This window comes from Pinus tabuliformis, chromosome 2_1 (genome assembly GCF_031772625.1).
Source record: "Pinus tabuliformis cultivar Carrire ecotype Pingquan chromosome 2_1, CPIR1, whole genome shotgun sequence".
NCBI classification, from domain to species: Eukaryota; Viridiplantae; Streptophyta; class Pinopsida; order Pinales; family Pinaceae; genus Pinus; species Pinus tabuliformis.
Window position 1 is genome coordinate 190,578,606 of NC_142299.1, and position 20,339 is coordinate 190,598,944.

The following is a 20,339-nucleotide window of genomic DNA, read 5'->3' on the forward strand; positions in this document are numbered from 1 at the left end:
TTGCTAATTATGCAAGTAAATGCAATGTCACATAACTTGGAAAGGCAAATCAAACAAACTAAAAGAAATGTAATGTCAGTAGTACCATCAAATTTGACACTGGTTGGAAGCTTTTGATGCAATGGAGCAAGCCACACCAAATTGTTACAGGTATATTGTTTCTCTTTCTTATGCTGGCATTTAAGACAAAAGAAAATGACTTATTTCATTAAGCTACTGCATCAGCAAAGTAATCCCTCTGCAAGCACAACTGACAATAATGGCTTTAAATTACAACCCAAGACATTGAAATTTTTTAGCAAAGAACTGGGAGGTGGCCATGATGAAAGTGGCATTCAGGAATATGATAACACACTGCTTGAAGAACTGTGAATGAATGAAACTTTGAATGTTTTGTCTACTGGTAATCAAAGAGGGATTTGGACAGATTCCTATAACTATTGTTGCCTATTGCAGGACTGCATTTATGAGAAAAAGGTTGCAGAGGGAAAGGGATTGCATGCTCGCATGATCCAAGATGCATTTGAACCAGACGTTTTTCTGAGCACAAAACTTATCATTTTTTATGCGAAGTCTGGCAATCTGGAGGATGCACGCCAAGTGTTTGACAAAATGCCCAAATGAAATTCCGTCTCATGGAATGTTCTGCTTGCAGAATACTCTCGTCGTGGCATGGATGAGGAGGTTATAAGTCTTTTTGGGCAAATGGGAGAGACAAACATGACACCGGATGAGTTTTCTCTTGGAAGTGTCCTCAAGGTGTGTGCTAGCTTAGTAGCACTAGAACTTGGGAAGCAAGTCCATGCCTATACTATCAGAAGTGGGTTTGGGTTTAATGTTGTTCTCATGACTGCTCTTGTTGACATGTATGCAAAATGCAAATGTATCAAGGATGCACGTCGAGTATTTGATGAAATGTCTCTTAGAGATTTAGTGTCCTGGACTGCCATTATTGCAGGTTATGCGGAGCAAGGGAATTGTAAGAAAGCCATGGAACTCTTTTGTAGAATGCCTTGGTTTGGCATCAAGCCCAACAAGGTCACATTTTGTACTGCCTTAAAGGCATGTGCTGGCATAGGGGACATAGAGCAAGGCAATCAGATCCATGCCCATATGGTTATAAATGGGTTTAAGTTGCATTTAGTTTTAGGGAATGGCCTCACTGACATGTATTCTAAGTGTGGAAGCCTCGACAATGCGCTCCTTGTATACAAGATAATGAGCGAAACAGATGTGGTTTCTCCAACTCTTTGAAGAAATGAAGCAATCGGGCTTGAAGCCTGACGATGTCACCTTCTTGGCTGTTCTGACTGCTTGCAGCCATTCAGGTCTAGTGAATGAAGGTTGGCATTATTTCAATACCATGACTCGAGATCAGTGTATCCCACCAAGAGCAGGGCATTACGCCTGTATGGTTGATCTCCTTGGCCGTGCTGGTTGTTTGGATGAGGCATATGATTTTATAAAAAAAATGCCATTTAAACCTAATGTTACTGTTTGGGGAGCCTTACTTGGTGCCTGCCAAGCCCATGGCAATATGGAGCTAGGAAAAGTTGCAGCAGAACACCTTTTTGAGTTAGATCCACAAAATGCTGGAAATTATGTCATGTTGTCAAATATTTATGCTACAGCTGGTAAGTGGGGGGAAATGTTAAAGTTGAGGAAAGCAATGAAAGACAGAGGTATAAAGAAGGAACTTGGATGCAGTTGGATTGAGGTAAAGAGCAGGGTACACGTTTTCCCTGTAGGAGATAGATCACACCAACAAATACAAGAGATCTATGCCATGTTGCAAAAGTTAGTTGGGCAGATGAAAAAAGCTGGGTATTTGCCTCAAACAAACTTTATATTAAATGATATAGAAGAACACTAGAATTACATACAATGTTACACCATTGGTAAGATGCTTGCCATTGGGGATGTGAATATCACCATACAACCTTAGACAATGGTCAAGAGCTGTAATGCTTGCAGTGACATAATCAGAAACTGTTATGCAATTATTTTGGTCATTCCAGTTTGGTGTTATTCTCTGAACTGAATCTTGGTATCTCTAAGCAAAAACTGCAAGCACACCATATTTCTGCATCTTAAACAGAGTTATATGGTCTTCTTACCATAAAAAACTACAAACTTTATATGCTAGAACAAATTCGTATGCCAAGATTTCCTTGATTTGTACAGATTATCAAGCTAATAAAGAGAATAATTCTCTGCAACCTCGACCAAAGTCTTTTACAAAAAAGTTCAAAGGAAATAAACCTGAACAAAAAGTTTTACTACACCAACTATGTGTCCTAGACTTGAAACTAAACAGTGAATTCTCAGCAAGGCGTTTAAAAAAAATCAAGGTAATTAATATTTAAGATTAAAAGCTAATTTCCCGCAAAGACATCTGTGTAGTAACCCGAGCATCTCTCTCGCCTGTTCCATAACTTTCAACTTACAAAATTGAACCTGCGATCAATAATAATTTATATTATAGAAATATTCAAATAAAGAATTACCAAAAATGTTTAAAAGTAAGGCTCTCAGCATTCAAATGTATAATACTCTAGATTAAGATCTAAATTAAGATTAAAATTAGAAATCAGAAATAAAATTTATTACATTAAAGAAAACACATTATCAGAAAAGCGAAAGACATATATATATACTAAAAACAATATCAACGACGGAAAAGAAGAGGAGCGGTGACAAAATGACACATATCCCTCGCACCTCGACACGAGGCTGTCTGCGCATCTTCATTAGCTGAGAAAGGAATTGCAGTAACAGTGTTCGAGTCTGCCCGAGGCCCCGGAGGTCGCATGTCTCAACGCCGGTAATGCATAAGCTCTAACTGATTCTTGCGAATTTCATTTATCATTAGATATTCCCTTTCATAGTTTTCCATAAAATTAACGGATTTGAGCACTGTACTAGTAATTTCCTGCCTGTTTTAGCAGGAACATTCAGCAAAGAGATATATGGGTGTTCCAGGAATGAACTCCATATGCAAAGCCGCTCAGGAACCCCCATTGTGATTATCTCCAGGCCCTGTCAATATGTCTGAAAGTAAAGGGCGTTCTGTAACGTCTGAGTATAGTAGCGCGGGCGCCCTCCCTCGTTGGGGTCGGGAGCTGCTTCTGTTCGGATTGACCCTTGGTGTAACTCGTTTCTCTTTCCTTCTTCAGCGGGATCTGGTTCCTTAACCGTGTCTGTCTGTGGCGTTTGCAGTTTTCGGCATCCTCTCCTCCCTGTTTGGTCGGATTTCTGTGTATGTCATCCTGGAGCATAAAGCCTGGAGTGCCGCCTACGACAAGTCTAGAGGCCATGAAGGCCAAGAAACCCTAGCTTCAGGCTCTACCTCCTCCTCTTTCCTTCCCTACGTACGCATCGGTATGCCCCGGCCCGCCGCCCACCCAGGTTCACGCTGTATGAACAAAATGAGCTCTGTACTTGTTAAATCGGCAAATCTGTATTCATCCATCAAAAAATTACTGTTAGTTGTTTTCAATTTAATTATATTTATGAAAATCTTTAAGTACTTGGGGAGAAATAGAGTCTGGCAATTTATCACCTCTCTGTATTGAAAATCGCTACACAACCAACAATTTTTTCTGGAACCAAAAGCCTTAGGACATGCCCACAATATATAATGTTTAACAAACAGCCTTTACAGTGGACCTCAACAATGATACTAAAACATGATAGATGTGATTTTACTGTGCATGCAGCTTGTAGGTATCAGAACAGGCCTGCCATTATAAAACGAAATTTCTCCCATGTCTACATTTTCTGTAGCTTTGATGCAATCCCTTGCAGTTTATTTCATGGTTGAAGACTATGGCAACTATTGGATACACAGGTGGCTACACTGCAAATGGGGCTATGAGAAGATCCATCATGTTCACCATGAGTTCACTGCTCCAATGGGTTTTGCTGCTCCATATGCACATTGGTCAGAGGTGTTGTCGGACCGGCAATTCCGTAGCCGCCTATATCTCTGCCCCAGGTTCCCTGTGCTACCCTACAACCAGCCGTAGCCTATCTATAACCCCATGCCACCCACAAGAAGCCGAGGGCCGGACTCTGCTGAGCGTAGCGAGCGGGTACAGAGGCAAAGTAGGGAAGAACGTAGGCGGTGGTTCATGACACCTCCCGCCATGCACGGACACCTGCACAACACCCGTTAACATCAAACCGTAGCATACCCTGCAACCTTAGCATACCTGTTTGCAGATAATACGAATTAACGAATTAATGTTAACATTAACATGAGACCGTTGACGGTCAGCCATAATGAACTGGGCCTAAATAGCAATTTAGGCTATGCTCGGGCCTCTTCCGCCTCGGGAAGAGGCCAAATAAGATGGCAAAGCCTCAGCTCGGAATAAAACTTTGGCTATCTCCGCACATCACCGCACAGCACATTTGGGAACTTTATACTAATCACCGAATAACACACTAATAAAACTACAAACTAATGCTAAGTCGAAGCTGTTCGATTACTATAGTCCTTGCCGATTGCCAGATGGCAGGGACTAATAAAGACTAACGATGGATCTCCTGATCAATTGATGTTGCAGCTATCCCTAACAAATCCAATATGATACCTGACAAATCTAGTATGAGAGTTACGGAGATCACTTTCTATCCATTGGTTCTGCTGGTGGTGATTGTCGATTAAGGTTGTTTCCAACCTCAATGCACTCTAATCTGAGGCAGTAGGATGCCCTGCCGAAATACGCCCCCAACCTTAATACACTGTGATATTGGGTTGTAGGATGCTCTATCGAAATACGATAGGGAGGTAGTATTATAAACGAAGGTGTGTAATTCAAATGGAAGTAGCATTGTAAACAAAGGTGTGCAATTCACATGGAAGTAGTATTATAAACAGAGGCGTGTAATTCAAATATTTGGCAATAGGATATTTTCTAAAAAGAAATGGAACATAACCGATGGAAAATAGAATAGAAAGGATTCACCTTGCAACCTAACATGTGGCATATAAGTTGCGTCAATGAAAACTATTCATGAAGGGGAACCAATTAATAGGAAATATATTTACTTGCTGCAATATTTTAACAATTTATTTTATTGAAAATATAAATTCTTTAAAGCCAATTTCAATACCGCATATAAACATAAATATATAACAATATAAATTATTAATAATAATTAATTTTTATTGATTTTTTTAAAGATATTATTCACTAAGGTATAATATAAAAAAATAATAGAACTCTCAACCCTTGGTTTGATAGTGATTGTAAAATTGCTAGGAAAACAATTTGTATAATAATATAAATTATTAATAATGAATAATTCTTATTGAATATATTTTTAAAGATATTATTCATTTAGGTGTAATATAAAAAGAATAATAGAATTTCCAACCCTTGGTATGATAGTGGTTGTAAAATTTCTAGGAAAATCATTAGATGTTTTCATAATGAAACTGTAAAGATGAAAAAAATTAACTATATAGAAAGACCCAATCAATCGGAAGAAAATGTCCTATATAAATAAGAAGCAAGAGAATCTTCTTCACTTTTCTAAAGTTGAGCCTAGAAGGTTTTTGACGAATGTGATTGTTCGTAAAACAAAAGAAAATAATTTCATCCCCTTAAAGAATTGGGATATTTGTATTAAGAATATTTATCACTGTGTAGACACCATGGGAAACATACTAAGCACTCCTATTGAGGAGAATATATTTTCTTTGGAAGACATGGAATTAAACATTAATAGACTCACTAAAAGGAAAGTTAGGGAGATTGAAGGTTATGATTCTGAAATTTTCAAAATCAAAAGGTCTATCCTCATCCCTCATATTCACGACCACTCAATTTAACAATGAAACATGGCTTCCCTAAGCCTTGAATGCAAAGCCTCATTATGTTTATATTTAGATTTGGAGATAAAAATGCCCCCTCTAACGATAGGTATGTTATGATAAGTCACATTTTCGCCAAACTATATGGGCTCATTTCAAACAGAAGATAAGCATCTTACTAGAAATCCATGGTAAAAGAGCTAAAGGGATTGTTGGTTTTAGTATACATCACTCAACTATTGATCATCTTGTTACTCTTAGGATCATTTCCAAGGAATGTTGCAACAGTAAAAATAATCTCTTTTGTTTATTTTATTACTTGAGAAATGCGTTCAATAATCTTCCTCAAGATAAGTTATGTTAGAGGCTTGAATAGATAATGGTTCCTCTCGAGTTGAGGATTGTTGTGACTAAGCTATTTGTGTATGTTTTTTCCAAGATTAAGACCACCAAGGGTTGATATGAAGAAATTAAATGCAATATTGGATTTAAGAAATTATGTATCTTATTGACTATTCTTGTTGGCTTTTACTTTGATATGTTAGAAAAGTGTTTGGAAGCTAGAAGGTGCATTCGCCTCAAGCTCACTGATATGATTATTACTCTTCTCATTTATGCTATCAATATCATCCTTCTAACTAGAATCCATGATGATCTCAAGAAGTATTTTAGCTTCCTCTGCGATTAATATTCCAAGGTGGGTATGACTATTAATAACAAGAAGACTAAAGTGATGGTAATTAAGTCTTAAAACATCAACTATGATAATTTCAATTATGATAAAAATTACATGGAGAAGGTTATTTCATACAAATATTTAGGTATTAACATCATCGTCAAGTCAACCAAAATTATAACATTGAGAAAAGGATTACAATAGGTTGGAAAACTTAATATGAGCTTCAAAACAATTGTAAGTTGAAAGATATTTGGGTATGGAGTAAAAAAAGTTCGTCTTTGAGACTCTTATTAATCCTATTATTTTTATGGATGTGAGGTTTTGGGTTGCAATATATCTAGAGAAATGTGTAGGAAGATCAGACTGATCCAAAATAAATTTATAATGTACCACCTCAATATTAAAGGAAATACTCACTCCCCTATCCTCTTGGCTGGATGTAGCTTTTAGCATTAATTATTGGATAGTTAGCTTTGTCTAAATGGATAGTGGATGCAAGTGTGTTGGCATTTATGTCAAAAATCATGCTGGGAGATGTGTTGGGATGTTGGCATTATCTTACAGTTCGTAAGATTGTTGGCATTGATGTCAACCTACTAGCATGGATGTTTGCGGGAGTAGATGCTACCATTGATATGCTTGACTTGTCAAGCTCAGAGAGAGCGCCATGGTTGTTTTTGTCTCTATTAGAGAAGCACCATATTGGCAGGCCTAGTGGAGAAGCCATAAAATGATGATTATAGTGGTTGTGAATTTGAGATTTTTCACACGAGAAGAAGTTTCAAGGTGCAAACAATCGAAAAGCGTATCTAGCCATGTTTCACGTAGAAAATATTCTCAAGGATTGCATCAAACCCTCTCCACTGGAATGTACTTTCAATAATGCAAGGTGAAGTGTACCTATGATGCAAAAAGAGGTTGTTTGTGCCTATATTGTAGTAAAAAGAGGCTAAGTGGGCCAGTGATGTTGTGTGAGGTCAAGAGTTCCAGTGGAAACATAGAGGTCAAGAGCCAAAATATGATATTACAAGGAATCAGATTGGTATTTCTCTCTATATGCATTTGCCCCTATTTTTAGTTTGAGAATTGTATGAAAGGTAAAACAGAGGCTAGAGGATGTGGTGGCCTGCATTCATAAGAGGTTGATGCCTCTTACAAAGTAAGTGCTTTCCATCTTAACGGGGTTTCTGCCTCCTATGAGTGGGTGCTCACAAAAGAATTGATGTAATTAAGTAGGTGGTTAATTCACATCATAACAACAAAAAAATTTATTTTTTTTTGTTTTGTGTTTCAACGTAAAAATACATGTGCCAATATGTTTATGTTTCTCATGTGATGGATTGTATGTACATGTCAATCCCTTATCTTGCTAATTATTTTTATTGTGTGGAAGCTCCCACAAGTAAATAATTGTAGTGAAAATATTTAAAGACTTATACTTAAAGTTCGAAAGAACTTCACTATTACCGATTCTCCCCCCACCTCACTAATTCCTTATTCAAACATTAAAATCATGGATATCATTATGTATCTAAGGTATAATATGAAGCATTACAACATGGATGCTAAGAAGTTCCCCAAAATTGCTTCTACCTATAGCCAAAATGCCCACTTCTTGTTCAAGTAGGGCCTAAATAAGGATGCACAATCTTGCCTTGACCATTATGGGATAAAAGAGTATCTAATCTTGGAGAATGAGATAATATTAAAAATAAAATTACTCCCAATTTTAAGGATAAGTTTTGGGATGAGAAGGAGCTAGAAGGAAAAAGGAATCTACAATATTATAAGCAGGAGGTCAACCCCACTTTTGCTAACCAGAATTACCTTAAACTAATTCTTATGGGTTTTCAAGTGAAACTAGGCGCTACTCTATTCCCAAAACACCTTGGAACAAAAGAGGCTATCAACTTTATGGCACTAAGAGGGTTGAATATGAAAAACGATCTCCCTTGTATTTCATGAATCTTGCTCTAGGAACTCTTTCCTCCCTTCCTTTTTATCACTATAATAAAATTTTAAAATGTCTCAATTAATGTGTTACTTTATTAAGTTCTGATAGAACATATTGGTATTGGTCTTAGTGGAAGTTAATCATTATTATCATTATCATCATCGATATGAATAGCCACAACAACATCATATTAATTTAAAATAGTCATTCTTAAACACGCAAGAGAAATACATTATTCACCACACCACTCGAGTTATTATCCTTTAACTTATTTGGTATAACATTTATTTTTTCATAAATATATAATCTATAAAATATTAGAGTATATATATATATATATATATATATATATATATATATATATATATATATATATATATATATATATATGTATATATTGTTAACTTTGGCAGAGTTGCTATCTATATTTCAAAATCAAAATTTACATCCATCCTATGTCCCAGGTGGTTAACCTGCCCAGAGGAAACTAGGCAACCACTTGTCTGCACTAAATCCGACCCAAAATTTGAAAATGTTCATCTCTATGTTTTTAACATGTTTGCTCTTCTGAGCTCTACTCATTATCCTAGCTTTTATTCTAAGGTAGTACATCATATTTCAGTTTATCACTAAAAAACGTTGACAGACTTAACATACTGCATCAGTCCTCATCCAAGGAAATTATCAGGGCATGCACCTTTGCGCTTGATCTAAGGATCTCGCTTCTCTGCTCCTTTATCCATTTCAGGTCCCTCAGCATCTGTTCAATTCTCCCCAAGATGAGGTTGTTGTGAGAGGCCTAAATTTGTACAGCTGTAATTTCATTAAGGAGCACAAACTTCATGTTTTCCATTTCTTCCTGGTTCTGGTTCCGTTACTGTTCATTCCACTACCGCATTTCCTCCTCTTCTTCTTCCCAGAGAACCCGATTCACGTTCATGGCTTTGGCTACCACATGCTTCATTATCCAATATTCTTCGAGCGTTATATTGAATAGGGAGTTCTGGTTGCACGAGTTGCCAGGGTCTAGCCCCATTCCCTCCCATTCTCCCGTGGGGACCTCCTGGTTCAAGTTGATAGATCTCAGCTCTTTCTCCCAACCATATATCTGCTCCCTAATTTTGGGTGGGTTCCCCGCCATGTAAGCATCTATAATGCTCATCATGTGCTCTGCCTCTGATTTCCTGCCTCTCCTTTTCGGATTTTTGTTGGTTCCCTCTTCCTGTTTTGGTACCCATTTTGCTTTCCGTGGGGCCATTTTTTTTCTAGAATGAATGTTGCACTTTATTGAATATCTCTTACCTATTAAGACATGATAACATAAGTTAGTAACACAATTTAGAATTTGATTTTTGATCTAGTTACTTACCATCTTTTCCTTGCCAGGATTCTGGTTTCCTAGGGTATGAGAAGGATATGAAGGTGCATCACGAACTGAGGTCCAGCCTTTAAATTGGCCCATTTCATTTTCTCCACTTGATATGGCTACAGATACCCCTCGTTGCCCATGTTTCTGGATTTCAGAGGGTCTGTACTAGTCATCTTTTCTCCCCGACTATCGAAGGAGGTGGCTTTCTCTCCTTTTTTCCAGGGATTTCCTACTCATTCTTCCTCTGGCCTTTTCTACAAATTTTTTTGGTGCTTGGGTCCAGCTACTTACAGGGTTACCTCTCCTTCTTGAGGTTCCTTCCTTCCCCTCTCTAAGAACTTTCCTGGGTTTGGTCTTTCCTTTCCTCAAGAGACCTTTAGAATTTTTCCCCAGATGACAAGTAGTTTTCCTCAGAGCCAGGGCTTTCTGGCCTACTCCTCTGGTTAGAGGTGGACACTGCTACCCGGGTCTGAGGGCTCCTACATGCTGGCTATGTCTACCTTCTGATCTAGGCTTCATGGTCCTCTCAGAAATGTTGCCTAGACTCCTACTTTTAGCTACAACGTAAAATACTGAGCAAGAGGTTGAGACTACATACAACCTTACCCCGTCATTGCCATATCCTTTGTCTGTTTTCTGCTCCTGCCTACCACCTTTCTTCATTCCACCTGGCTTCGTTCTCTGCTGCATGCAAATATCTATTGCCACCACAGGCCCTCTTGGGGTTATTCCTTTCCTTCTGTCCCTTCTGACCTCAACCTGTCCTATTTCTTTACCGGCACTCTTTCTGGAGTCCTCTTCTCGGAATGTACCTCGACCGTTCTATCGGCCTTTACTTCCCATCACTCCCACATCCTCCTGGCTACTCTAGCCGTGTACTTTCTGCCCTTTTGTTGTCCCTTCTCTGACCCTTTGCCTGACCTCGCACCTACCCTCCACCATCTCATTCCTTGATTGCACCTTTGCTGGCATCTCGAGATGTGATCCATCCCTGCCCTACTCTGTCAGCTGCCCCCTTTTCCATTTACTCCTTTCATTTCGTGTGTGTGTCCTATCTGTCATCACCGGTTGTGTACTTTCCCCGCGTCTGCCACTTGCTTCCTTTTCCTGAACATTCCTCTCTGGATCGCTATTGCCATCGTTATCGACTTCTAGGATTTTCTACAGCTGTGCCTTCTCCTCCGGGTGAGGGAGCTCTGTTCCTCCAATGTCCATCGACCTTCCCCTGTTTCGACTCCCCCAATTAGCCAGCTAGTCTGCCGGTCCGTTGCATGTTCGCCTTACATGTGTGGGAATAAGATAGTCTACTCTTTTTATCAATTTCCCTATTTCACTGGTTAACCATGCTGTTCTCCAGCTCCTGCTAATATTTTCCGCCGGTGTATTGTTTTGCAGTTATTTTACCACGTCAACTACTAGTTTCGAATCACCTTCAATTTGAAGGTTCTAGTACTTTTCTCGGATGGGAATTTCAAGTCCACATTTTAGCATGTGTAACTCCGCTTCATTGTTCATTGCTTCTCCACAATCCATCGCATAAATTCTCAGAGTGGTTCCTCCATCATTCCTGAGTAACCCCCCAATTCCTGCTTCTCCCGGATTTCCTTTTGCTGCCCCGTCAAAGTTTAGCTTGACAAAGCCTTGCGGTGGATGCCTGTAAGTACTAATCTCCTTGACCTCTCTGGTTTGAGGTTTACTTTGTGTTCTGTCTATCATGCTCTGTTTTAATTGTAAGTGCTGCAAAATTCTCTCCTCTGTTTGGTTGATCTTCCAGTCTTCATCATTCCACCTTTCTGTTAAAATAGTTTCTCTGATATTTTGTATTGTTTGCTTCCATATTTCGGCCGAGGTTCTCCTTTCTTCATTGAATATCACGCTGTTTCTTTCCTTCCAGATGTTCCAAAGCATGAGCCCCATGGACAGCGTCCACGTGCAGTTTAAGATCTCGTTCTGGTAAGGCTTTCTTGGCCAATTTTCCAGAGTATTTTTTATATTTTGGTAGTTTCGGTGTAGCTGCTGGTTAGGTGCTCCATCATCTCCTCCTGTTCTTGGCATAGTGCGCATCGTGAGGGTCCCTGCATGCCTTTTTTCCATATTTGATCCCAGGTTAGTGCCCGTCCATGATGTAAAATCGATAGAAAGAAAGCTACTTTAGGCCAAGTCTTAATTTTCCAGATTTTTTTCCATTTTTTTGATTTTGTCGGTTGATTGTGCTCTGAATTTAAATGATAGCCTTCTACTATAGAGAACATGCTTTTCATTCAAGTCCCCATCAGACTATGTCCTTCCCTATTTTAACCACAACTTTCCTGTATGCCATTTCTTTGTTGTAATTTCCCCAGCTTGCTATCTCTAGGGCTCCTACCTAGTCATCATTTTGCTTCCAATTTCGCCAGTATTCCCCTATGCTTGGCTTCCAGAAGTTTCTGACCAATTCCCCCTTTGTTTGGGAGTTAAATTCATGGATTTATTGGAGGGCTTCTTTATGGAGAAGCTTTTCTCGCTGTTGCCAAGATTCCACCCAGAAATTGGTTATGTCCCCCTCTCTTACTTCCCAAAAGTTGTAATCTCTTATCATATCTTTATTGTTCCTAGCCAAATTCCATATTGTTGATCCTTTTTTCTCTATTTGGCTTCTCATCCTGTCTTCTGGCTTCTCTGTCGCCTCGTATTTCTTCTCCCAAATTTTCTTCCATAGGTCCTGCCTGCCCTGTGTCCACCTCCACCACATTTTTGCTCCCATCACTTGGTTAAGGGTGTAAGGGTCACGCAGACCTAAGCCTCCATCTTTGATTGGTTTGCTGAGCCATTCCCAGGAGAGCAATGCCCATTTTCGTGTTTTACTTGTTCCTTGCCATAAAAATTTCTTAAACATGGCTACTAATTTTTGACAGATAGATTTAGGGATAGCTTGGCTAGACATCTAGTATATTGGGATTGATTGCAATACTGCTTTTAGGAGGATTATCCGGCTAGGGGTATTCAGAGACCAAAATGTCCAATTATCTATCTTCTTTCTTATCTTGCCTATGAGAGGTCCCCAATTTGCTACTCTGTACTGATACTCATTGAGCATGATGCCAAGATACTTTGTTGGGAAACTTCCTAATCGGAATCCCATTGTTCTTGCCAAGAATCTTTGGGATGCTACCTGGGTGTTAAAGAAGAATATTTATGATTTCTCATTGTTAATCTTTGTCCCTGAGGCTTTTGTAAACTCTGAGAGAATTTTTAGAATCTATTGGGCTTCCTTGAGAGTAGCTTGTTCATAGATCATGACATCATCTACGAATTGCTGATGTGTTATAGGAATTTTGTTACCCCAAATTCGTAGTCCCTTTATCTGTTCATTGGCTAGAAGTGCTTTCACCAGCCCGCCGAGATCTTCTGCTTCTAGAATGTATAGGAATGGGGAGAGGGGATCTCCCTATCTAAGCCCTCTTGTACAGTTAAAGGCTTCTGAAGGGGATCCATTTAGTAGAACCGACATCACCGGGGTACTTACCATTGACATTATCCATTTCACCCATCTCTCGTCAAAGCCATGAGCCTTTAGGATACCCCCCAGGTATTCCCAGCTAAGACGATCATAAGCCTTCGCTATGTCCAATTTTATTAGCATGCCTTTGTTTTTGGAGTTTTTCAGTGAGTGTATTACCTCTTGAGCAATTACTATACCATCCATTATCTGTCTTCCTTTAAAAAATCTAGATTGCTCCCGAGCTATGAGGTTAAGCAAGATTGGTTTGAGTCTTTTTACCATTATTGTAGCCAGTATTTTGTATACTACATTACATAGAGCTATTGGTCTGAAGCCCTGGGGTTCTTCTAAGTTCTTTGTTTTCAGAATCAAAGCAAGGAAGGTGGCATTTAGGGCTGAGTACATGAACTTTGTGCATCTTGATTCTTCCACTAGTTCGACGAGGTCCTGGTTGATGAAGCTGTAGGATGCTTGGTAAAATTCTATAGTAAATCCGTCAGGCCCCAGGGCCTTGTTCTTCACCATTTTTTTACCACTTCCTCTGCTTCTTCTTTCGTGATCACCCTAAGTAGGGCCAGATTTTGATCTCTAGTCTCTTTTTTGGGGATATATGGTAGACATTAGTTATTTCCTCCTCCCTTCATATATTAGGTTCAGTCAAGATCCCTTTGAAGTAGTCTACTAGTAACCTCTCCATTTCTTTTTGTTCAAGTACCTTGTTCCCTTGACTGTCCTTGAGTGAGAAGATTCTCTTATGATGTCTGTGGTTCAACATTGTTGTATGGAAGAATTTTGTATTTTCCTCCCCTTCTTTCAACAATTGGACTCGTGATTTTTGTTTCCATAGAATTTCTTCTTGCTTTCTTCTTTCCTCAATTTGGGTAATCACCCTCCCTTCCTCCTCTGTCAGCTCCGCACTTCTTCCTGCCTCTACGATTTGTTGTTGGATTCTCTCCATTCTTTCCTCTAGTATTTCTTTCTCTTTATGAATGTTGCCAAATTCCTCTCTATTTCATTTCTTTATTTTTCCTTTTAGGTCTTTTAGTATAATTTGGAATGCATGCATTTTGTTTCTACCTTCCGTGCCGTTCTTACTCTCCTGCCACCAAGTTTTCATTTTGTCTAGGAAATTTGGATCTCTTAGCCAAAATGCCTTGAACCGAAATGGCCTATTTTTATTCTGAGGATTCATTGCAATCTCCAGTTTAATAGGCGAGTGGTCCGACCCTATAGACAGAAGAATGGAAGGTTCATAGAAGATATCCTTTCCTATTAATTGTTCAGAGGCTAGAAATCTGTCCAGCCTTGATGATATTTTTCTGTTCCCGCCTCTTCTGTTGTTCTAGGTAAATTTTTCGTTTATAGTTGGAATGTCCACCAACCTTAATTCCATTTGCAGATCTCTGAATCTCTCCATCTCCGGGTCCTCTCTCTGTATTCCTCCTTTCTTCTCTTCTTTGGAAGTTGTCATATTGAAATCTCCTGCAATGATCCACATCTGTTCCTGATGCATATTCCCAAGCTTTTGCATATGAGTGAGGAAGCTACCTCGATCTACTGGGGTGTGGGGCCCATAGACTGCTGAAACTAGAAACCATTCACTTTGCCCTATGAGTCTAAACTTTCCTATAAGGATTCTGGGTAGTCCTATCCACCAGTCTGTTGTGACTTCTGCTGGGTTCCAGATGACTGTTATCCCAACCACACTTCCTTTAGCATCTAGGGTTACTTGCTCATATTTAGGTTTATTTTTTTTAGGATTTCCTCCATCTTCTGGCCTGAGATTTTGGTTTCCTGGATTAGCATTATCTGTGGTTTGTCTTCTGTCAGCCATTCCACTAGGTGTCTCTGTTTCCCTTTATTATTCAAACCTCTTATATTCCAGGATGTAATAATCATTGGGGGGTTTGATTGAGCTTTTGGAAGACCACCGAAAGCGGAACAACTCTCCCTGTGTTTACTTACATTTCCTCCATGAGCTGGATGGAATCCTTAATGTTTTTTTGGCCTCATTTTTTTCCTCCTTTTACTTTTCTTTTTTGGTCTAGTCGACTGTCCCTCTGACTATCTTGATGATCTTCCATCTTTGTTTTTCTTTCGTCTTGTTTGGCTTGATATTGCTAGAATGTTTCCGCATAGAGTTCCTTTTTATCCTCGAGGATAAATCGCTCATCCAGGTTTCTCCATTCAGTTAACGATTTTCTCAGGACTTCTTCTTCTATGCTTAGGTCTTCCCCCCTATTTATCTCCATTTCTGTCTCCATATTTTCTGTATGTTCTTCCTGTTCTTTATGTTTTTCTAGGATATCACTCTGTGCTTTTCTCTTGGTGTGGGTCCTTTCGCTGCTTGAGCTAGTTTCTTTGTCTTTGTCTTCCTTGTATTCCATGGTTTGATCCTCATCTTCCCCTTCTTCTTGGAGGATTTCGAAGCTATTTGATTTACCTGGGTGTGTTTGTTATACCTTTTTACCTTCATTTGAGTTTTCTTTTGTTTGTTTTCTTCTACTCTTCACCTCCTAGAATCCCTCCTGGTCTGTTTGTTTCTTTTTCTGTCGCTTACCTTTTCTCTCTTCTTCTTCCATTGTTAGAGGGCACTCTTTGACCAGGTGTCCACATTCATGACATATGTGGCATCTAAAGGGTATATGTTCATAGTCCACGGTTTGCTGCGAAACTTCTTCTTGGTACTCTAACTCTACTGTATCTAGGATCGGGTTAGCAATGTTCATGTATACACATATCCTAGAATATGAAGTATACCTTCCTTTCTTCATAGTTTCCATTATTTTCACAAAACTCCCTATCGTGTTTCCTATCCCTTCCAGAATTTCTGGGTCCCAGAAGTCCATTGGTAAGCCAAATAATCTAACCCATACCGGTGCTGCTAAATTTTTTTCTTTATCGCGGCTATAATATTCTTCCTAATATCTCATGAATAGACCAACATTATAGTAAAAATAAGGGCCATTCTCAAACACTCTTTCTTTGTCTTGTAGGTTAGAGAAGATTACCGTAAAGAATCCTTTTGCTCCTAGCTTTAGCTCAATGTGTCCTAGGGGCTACCATTTTTGTTGAATCCATCTGGTGAGGTCTTTTTCTGACGGTCATACTCCAACGAACTTGCAGATCATGGCGTGATCTTTCATGTAGCTTCTGTACCTTTCCAGTTTATTTGGTGGGATTACGAACCGTGGTTTCTCCTCCACACATGGTAGACATTTTCCCTTTCTGCTTGCTTGCCAGGTCGCCCCTAGGACAAGGCCTGCATTTTGCTTTCCTGCTGCCAGCTCACTATTTTGTCCTTCACTTGCCGTGGCGTCTCGGTAGGAGGGGATCTCTCCTCTCCTGACTTCTTCCGTCGTTAATGTTACTCTCAGTTTCCACGCTTGTCTTTTCATGTTACTCTCTGGTTTCTGCACCGTTGTATGTCTTGGTTTCTCCCCGCCATCATTCTAATGGTCGCCTGGACATTAGGGTTTTTGGCAGAGCGATTTTTGTTCATATATATATATATATATAATACAATGTAAATTTATAACACTATGAATAGTTAATAAATATTTCAATATCTTCAATGTTGTAAAATTAATAGTTAAATATTCTTAATTAAGTTAATATATATTATATCTAGTTGATTTACTTTTATATAAGTATTTAGAGTTCTTAAAACTATTAATTATATAGATGTAGTTTTTTTTATGATCGTTTTGATTATTATACATTAGGACTTTTGTGGTGGTCGATTCCTTTACATTTTAAATTTCAGTTATTGATGTTGTTTTTTTTGTAATTGAGGGAGAATTTATTAAATTTTAAAATAAATTATAGAATCATATATAAAAAAATGACATCATATGAGGTGGATTTATTGATAATAATAATAATAATATATATTATAGAATTTAAATAATTTTATAAAAATTAAAATTCAGATTCAATAAAATTTTAAATTTTAAATTTTTACCATTACTTTCACGTTAACCACAATTAAATCTAATTTTTTCATCCACATAATGGCAATACCATTACGGTTATTTACTCTCTAATTGGAATGTATTGTTATAAGCTTGAGATGTTTAAGTTATATATCGAATTTTAGGGTTTTATATGAAATGATTGAACAAAATTATATATCTAGTTTTGAGTGTATTTTACGTGGTGTAAATTAGCAAATTCCTAATGGAAATACCATTATGGTTATTTACTCTCTAATTGCAATGTGTGATTATAAGCTTGAGATGTTTAAGTTATATATCGAATTTTAGGGTTTTATATGAAATGATTGAACAAAATTATATATCTAGTTTTGAGTGTATTTTACGTGGGGTAAATTAGCAAATAAATACGTTCTTATGAAAATGAAAATCATGACGTCATATCAACTCATAGATCTATGTTGTGAAATACTTTTTAAACTAAATAGGGGAATAGGATTACACTTTGCAATACCTTTTTATTTTTCCTTGCTTTGATATTTTTGTGACATATTTTCGTTTTACGTCTTGTTCGATTTTTCTGTAGCATGCTTCTTCTGCCGGATTTGAAGCTCGGAGGCTGGGTTCGAAGACAACAATAAATGGAGTGACTCGTGCTCTTGAGGTTAGTGCATATAGAAGCCTAGGTGTTTTCTCGCATAAACACATGTTTTGGAATATTGAGTTAATCACATCTTCTATTGCAAAAAAAATTTGCACCTCTTTGAATTTATGGTCTTTTTATTCTATTTTTCCGGTGGGTTGTCTTTACAAATTCTGCGTTTAAAGAAGTGGGAATTGCCGGCGATCTCCAACTGATGGCGGAATTGCTATTATGGAAGGTGGCCAACATGAAGGCCTTGAATAAGAACTTGCGTCTGATTTCTTTGCTGATAGCAGTATGATTGCTAGGATGGTTGATAATTTGTGACAATCTGTTGTGCATGTTGGCCTTGGTGTCCCTCCATGTAACTCTGCTGCTAATGTTGTTCGCCGGGGGTAAATTGCGCAAAATTCCCCTTTCAGGATTGCGCCGATGATTTTTTTGCTTTCTTAGCTTTTCAATGGTTTGATAAAGAATGTCGTTTGTTGTGTTCATTCATTATTTTATTATGTCAAATGACAATGTGTGACTTCAATATGTGAGGGTAACCATATTACTAGGCGACACAATCTCTATCAGCGCCCCATCTTCTGGTTGGAGAATGCAGTGACCAGCCAAATTTATGTTCTGTTTATTTTGAAATGGTTGGTTAGTCAAAGAAATTATGTTTTCATTGTTACGGTTCTTTGTTTTTACAGAGTTTTTTTTACAAATTTTTCTTTGCAGAATGAACTTATTTCTAATGAAGTAAGGGGAGTGGATGTTCGTCGTTTCATTGAAAGAAATGACATTGGCCATGCAAACACCTCGATTGTTTCTGGCCATTGACAAGTTTGCATGCCATTTGTTGGGGGGACAGATGTGATTCTTTTCATTTTAGCAATGACCTGCGTGACACACATAGAAAATTTTGTTCCAAGCTTGATGACTTGTCTATTGTGAAAATGGGCCAAGTGTGTAATGAGTCATGTCCAATTATACAAGTTATAAGATAGCACAAAGGGCCTATATGTAAAAGGTGCAAAGGGGAGAAAGGCTCACATTATTTTTCACATTTTAACAACATGGATCAAGGGGAGCAGCGTGAAGTTCTAATCGTTTTGAAACATGTTTAGGAAATGCTCATAGCAAGGGTGAATCCAATACTTCAAATGTCACATGCTTATGGTGGTCAATATAAATATAGTGGACATACAGTAATTTCCTCACACTATATCTCCACAATTGTGAAGAAACTTCCTCCTCGTGTTGAACAACAAGATTCTATTATTGTGATAAGATCTGTTGTTGAATCGAGATATTATGAATCCCATGTGAAGAGAAACTCTGGGCTGGATGCGTTGCTTTAGGAAATTAAAAAGGATAAATATTATAGGGATGTTGAAATTGATATGGATCTGGTTGCATCAATCCCCGAAAGGCCTACTGATGTGTCAAGGATTCTACAACATGTTGATAACAATTTAGATGAAACATGTGGGGTTGGGGATGACATCAAAAGAGAGTGTATTGATTCCTTGAAATCTATCCATCGTCATTTTTGTTGTGCTTACCTAATGATTACATGGAGGTTGATAAAATAAGAAGATTTATTAAAAATGCAGAAGCGACAGATGCAGAGCCTTTAGAATAGTCAGATATAACTACATCTCCTATCAATGAATACAATACATAAGGGTTGTTAGGCATGGCATTCCCAACTTTCTTCCCCACTGGAGATGCTAATTGGTTGCAGCTGCATATTTGCAGCATTAAAATGCATGAATATGGGTTGCACTTACTGAGATATAATGATCAAAGATTTGGGAGCCACCTTGGATTTTAGTACTTTATTTTGAATATAATTATGCGGATCGTAGTCAGGGAACGATAACATATTTTTTTTAAACGGGTTTACATGAAAATTCACCCTTCAACTGGTGAAGAATTGAGGCAAGAACTTTGTGATTTTCTAAACAATAAATTGGATGAAAAATTGATGCATGTGGTTCGTCCATTTGGTGTATAAGGGAATATTGGAAAAAGTGTCGTTTAGAGTTGACTAACATGATCACCCAGTTGGGTTGTCCTACTCTGTTCTTCAAACTAACCATAGCAGACACAAAGTGGCCACACTCGCATAGTGTCATGCCTTTGAATAGCCAGTATGGACATTGAAATGAGCATGCGAGAAAAGTTTCCAATGTTATACAATATCTACATATTATTTATAATTATATGCAATAGATATTTACTATTTTCTGTGAGGTTACGTTATAGAAATATCTTGGGGTGAGCGATTTTTGGTAAAGGTTTGTTGTGTTTCGTTTTTGTTATGTCGTGATTCCTTTTGAACTTCTTGTTTGAAATTGTTTTTATGTTTGTGTGTGCCAATAAATGTCTCATTTTGTGAGATATGAATGGAAACATAGAGGTTCTTGACACATCCACGAGTTTCTATGGTTTCATGCGGCT

At 38.1% G+C, this 20,339-nt stretch overlaps 1 pseudogene; it reads left to right on the forward strand.

The window, feature by feature from the left end:
- The first annotated feature begins 372 nt into the window (after positions 1-372).
- LOC149199370 (pentatricopeptide repeat-containing protein At2g13600 pseudogene) lies at positions 373-1,873 on the forward strand (annotated as a pseudogene).
- The last annotated feature ends 18,466 nt before the right edge of the window (positions 1,874-20,339 follow it).